The 5,437-nt window shown below is 34.9% G+C and overlaps 1 long non-coding RNA gene across 1 annotated transcript; it reads right to left on the bottom strand.

Moving 5' to 3' along the window:
* Positions 1-234: 234 nt before the first annotated feature.
* LOC135088388 (uncharacterized) lies at positions 235-1,525 on the bottom strand. Its single transcript, XR_010261032.1, has 2 exons — positions 891-1,525; positions 235-530 (listed from the first exon to the last, which is right to left on the bottom strand). It is a non-coding gene; the product is annotated as an uncharacterized LOC135088388 (long non-coding RNA).
* Between the last annotated feature and the right edge of the window lie 3,912 nt (positions 1,526-5,437).

The following is a 5,437-nucleotide window of genomic DNA, read 5'->3' as shown; positions in this document are numbered from 1 at the left end:
AACCCTACTGCAACAGAAGGAGAGTTGTGTTTTTTATTAAATAACATTTTATTTTGTTTTGTTGTTTCTTATGTCAAGTAATTTTTAAATTACTCAATTATTATAATGATGTCCTTCCTCTAGCTATGGCTGCTCTATTTGTGCTACGCTGGAGCCGTCGACAGACAGAGGATCTAACACCAGTGGCGGCGTAGCATAGGTTGGCACCCGGGGCGGCACCCCCCCCCCCCCGTCATAATATGAGTATTTCTCAAAAAAAATGTACGTAACGAAACGGTAGTAACGAAATAGTAAGGCCATAAGGCTTGTTATACATTGGCGAAATATTGTGAATGCTCTTCATTTATTCAATTCGAAATATTTGTAAGTATGCACCCAAATACGGGGTAATATTAAGGGGTTAGAAATAAAATAAGGGAGTAATCATTCATACTATTTTAATAAAATTATTTTTGTTCCATCATGTTTATCCATTTTGAGTCGTTCTCTGTAAGCTTGTTGCCTTTCGGCATTGGTTTTTGGCGGCATTCCTAAAAAAACTAAAGAAGTAATCACATAAAAACGTAATCTAAATGATTTGATTATTTTTTGCTGGTGGCACTTCTGTAAAGCAGATAGTATCCAATTCTTTTGTTATTGACGCTCTATATTTTTTTAAATAAATTAAGTAGTGAATATTACTATGCTTAGTCAGGTAATAACAGTATACACTCAGCATTATGTTGTACTTTTTCATAACGTAACGAAATACGTAAAAAACGTAACGAAATATTAGACAAAATGAGATCAGAAACAAGTATTTTTTTGATAAAAGCTGTTACAGCAAATATAAAAGCTTACTAAATGTTCGTACCACACGTATTACAAAAAATGGTTAAATGAAGACTTACCGTTCTATATAAAATCGCTGATTTTACTTCCTGTTACGAAAAAGTAATCCTACAAAATACACACGTTTTCACTAATTTTCGCGATAGATGTAATGGCGGAGACGTCAGGCCAACAGCCATTCAGAGTGCAGCTATTGTTGTCCGTGTAAAATAAATACGGAATTGTTTAGAAACCATGGGAAAGTAGAAATAAATCGTAACTAAAGAGTAAATAACGAAATAGTAAATGAAAGCGACTCATTTTGTTTTTTTACTTTAAATTGCCAATTCATTATGACACCCCATAGAAAATCAATTTGATACAGAAACTGCGATTACTGTAGAACAATAATACAAAGAAATTTACAATAATTTAGTTACGTATCGCATTTTTTGAAACAAAAATACATGAAAAAGCTAGGGTGGCAAACAGGTTTTTGTATGAAAGGTAAAAAAGGACTATTTTTAAAATATCTAAATATTTGGTAATAAGTAGGATTATAGCTATAATTCTTCGTTATCTTAAAGATTAATATTCATCCTTCAAAATTGTGTGTGTGTTTTTTTTGTGTGATGATTTATAAATATAAAACTTTTGAACTGTTTCAAAGCACACTTTTTTTTTTCAAGATGTACATTTTTTTTGAGAAATACTCATATAAATTATAGCCTAAGGCACCCCAGAATGGCACCCCCCCCCCCTGTCATGACATCACGACCGTCCTTGCCATGCAGATGCGTCAGTGAGTACTAATCTGCGCGACTTTGTCACCCCCTGATGCTTGGCACCCGGGGCGGACCGCCCCCACCGCCCCCCCCTTACGCCGCTACTGTCTAACACGCGTTATTATTCCGCCGCCATTCAAGCGGCGATAAAGCACAATCGGCCGGCTGTGGCTCACATGCATTCAGATACGGCTCAAAAGAAAACTTAATAGTCGGGGCTCGGGGGTTTATAGGCAGATTGAAATGCTTAATGAGTGTAGTGTAGTAGGGCGTCTTAATTTTATTTTAATAAAATAGCTTCATTCTACATAAAAGCTTCATGTCTTAAATCTAAAGTAAAATTAAGATAAAATTTTCATCCTTATACGAAAGTGGACTCCTTTACTCGTATAGGTAGGTATATTCGTGGCTTCGTGCTCGCCCATCACATTAAAATTAAATTTAGCAATGGTGGTTGTTAAGCGAATCATCAAGTCAAGAGAGGTGTCTCTTTGAGGAAAGCTTTTTATTTTTGTAAGAGATACATAAATTTTATTTAACTTATTAGTGAGCCGCTACGACCGAGACCGACGAGTATAACAAGGAATAGGTAAAGTTATTTTTCGGTAAGTAAATCAAGTTGACCATTGCAGCATTGTCTCTATGCTAAATAAAGTTGTCATTCGTTGAAACCAAACAATATTCTTACTGAAATCTGTTTATTTCACAACCAAACTGATCATTTGGGTATATTTATTGAGGTGCATTACATTTTATTAATCAGTTTCATCGATTTTATGTGTTTCGATTAACACAAAACCCCTTTTTCGGTGTTGCCTAAAGGCCAACTCCGAAAGCTACAAATTGACGACGATTTCACATTCCCTATTGACCCATACACTGGCATTTAACCCTTTAACTGGTGTAGAAAAAAAAATATACCTTATCTTGTGTCACTAAAGTTCAAAATATGGTGGCATAAGTTCTGCTACTGCCAGTTAAAGGCAGAATTTAAGCATAATAAATATAATAAGCGTTGAACAATGGCGGCTTAATTACCTGCGCCGGCGCCTAATACGGAGGCGGTAACGAGCGGTAACGAGAACGTATGTAAAACGAAGTGAAAACAATACCCAAATCAAAAGTGTTATTTATTAAAAGTTTTATAGCACTTGAGTATCCAAAATATATAGATGAAAAATAGGTACATCACATTGCAACACAACCTATCAACTTAGGCTGAGTTGTACCATCTTACATTAACTTTTACAAACGTCAAAAATCTGTCAAACTCCATACAAAGAAAACTTTCTGACAACCCTGAAGTGAAGAAGGCGTGGGAAAGATAAAAAATAAAGCTGTCTATCATTTGATGCCGCCCTATTATTTGTGTGTTAATTTGTATTACGACGTGTTAATTGATCTCTAAATTGTAATCGTCTTCATCTGTAATGTTTTTTCGGTGTTTGTTACGTTACTGATAATTATTTATTATAATAATACCGAAGCCTAACCTCATAATAAATAACTTATCCTGTTATTGTACGATAAGTTAGTGCTATCGACTCTATCTGTTATTTTATTATCAGAAGCTTTTAATTTTTCATTATGTATGTATATGTTACGGTCAAAGTGATAAATGTGAAAATTATGAATAATCGCCGGTTATTATGAATAATTACCGCATGATTTGGTAAATGTGATTAATATGAGGTCATTTATGTTTGTATAAAACTAAATCGGCGGCTTAGGGGTGGCCCAAGGGCCACCCCCGCCGCACTTTAACCTATTTTTCACTTTAAATCAAAACATTATGTTATAGGCATCATAGAAAAGTAATATTATGCAAGAAACATTCCAAACTCATTATGTCAAATTATATTAATATATGATATCAAAAAGTTCAAAAGTTTGGCTGTACACGAACACGTACACAAGATGTTGTTCTCTTTTATGAAATTTGTTAGTACTAAGGCTGAATTATTAAATAATCACTGTTAAATGTGATTAATTTATCACTTTTACCGCGACTGTCGGGAATTATTCATAATAACCGGTTATTATTAATAATTTTCAATTTATCACATTAACCGTAACATATATACTTCCGAAAGAAACGAATTTCAATCATTTTACTAATCTTTATTTGTCAAGAAATATTTATTAATTTGACCCAAAGCTCATTCATTAATACCCCGAGATTCCGATCGGCTTTTTACGGCTCCCTTTTTTGGTATTTTCGTGAAATCACAGTCACAAGACCTCATTGAATGAGTGTAATCTGACGACAAATCGAAGGTCAGGGCATGGGCACCATAAAGTGGCGCGTTTACGAGCGATACCGAGACGGCCCTTTGAGGCACCGCTCAAATAGTGATGCTGTGGATAAGGGTATACCTATTATTTTATTTTATTTATATGGACTTGGAGCTGGGTAAAAAGTATTTAGGATTAATTTACAGTGGACATAACACACATTAAACACCCTGTTGAAGTCAACATCAGTCCAGTGCTTATTGGACAAAATATTTCTGCTTCAGTTCAATAAATCAACAACATGACTGTAAGGGTGAGTTGCACCATCTTATTTTGACAGTAATTATGACGATAACCGGTGCTTTTTGTATGGAGTTTGACAGATTTTTGACATTTGTCAAAGTTAAAGTAAGATGGTGCAACCAAGCCTAAGTGTCCAGTGACTGAAAATTAACCCTACAAACATTGAAATCCCTCTAAAAACATCAAATTGATTAAAATCTGAAAGCTTTCCAATAGATTCTCGGAAAATTTTAGTTCTTAAGTTGGAGCAAGTCCCTAAATCCTTCTCAGTTGTCTGCCATGATTACAAATGAATATTACAAAACAAATCAGTTGCGTTTGTTTAACAAACACCTAATCAAGTAACCGTACGCATATTTCATGTGACCGCCGCGCTCTAAAAAGACGGTCGTGGGCTTGTTCAAACAAAACAGTAACTAAAAATGAAACTTAATTAACTGTGTACAGTTTGAGTATGAATTGGTCACGCTGGCTGTTAGTCGAGATGGTAACCTATTTGCTGATGAAAACCATGAAAATGAGTAGACTTTTTAGTGTCTATTACTAGGTGTACCTAGGAGTAGTATATTAATGTGTACTTGTGTTTGGTGTTGGGGCGTTGAAGTATATTTGTTGGATTTGTGTTGAAATACATATTTTGAAATAAATAATTGTCACTTGAAGTAATTTCTCAGACAAAGTAATTTAAATTAATTAACAAGCGATTCCTCGCTTGTTAATTAATTTAGGACATTGCCTCCAAGCATTAAATCTACATCATAAAGAAATAGGGATAGGCTCGATATTATTAAACTTGCACACAATAAATGTTAAGAACTCGATTTATGAACAATAAATGCTCCTATAACTTCGACTGCATTCCCAATTATAAAAACAAAAAAACGCATACCTCATTCGTATGAAATGGTTCGTCACACTCAATTGAACAATACGAGTCAAAGAACATCGTGGTTTGTTGTTCGTCCCCAATGTTACAATAACCTGCGAGCTTCTTTGTCGCAAATCGAGTCTTCAAAAGCGCCGACCGTTGCAGCACTTGATTCTGGGCAAAGTTGGGTGATTTGTCTCTGAGCGAAGTCATAACCTCAGGCAGGAAAGTTGTTTGCTTTAAAGTAGCTCAACATCTTCGTCGTCACCGTCTTCGGAGCTCAAAAATACGATCACCTGTATCTCCAATTTAACCATTTTTAACAAGAATCGTCGTTATAATATCGTCGTCGTCGGATGTGGTAGCTGTGGTGGTTTTCCTTGTTTGTTAAAATATTCATGAAAGCAACGAATTTTCAATTGTATTCGTGACCCTA

The sequence above is a fragment of the Ostrinia nubilalis genome, chromosome 3, assembly GCF_963855985.1.
Source record: "Ostrinia nubilalis chromosome 3, ilOstNubi1.1, whole genome shotgun sequence".
Taxonomy (NCBI): domain Eukaryota; kingdom Metazoa; phylum Arthropoda; class Insecta; order Lepidoptera; family Crambidae; genus Ostrinia; species Ostrinia nubilalis.
Note: the sequence above shows the minus strand (reverse complement) of the source record. Positions and strands in the feature narration are given on the sequence as shown.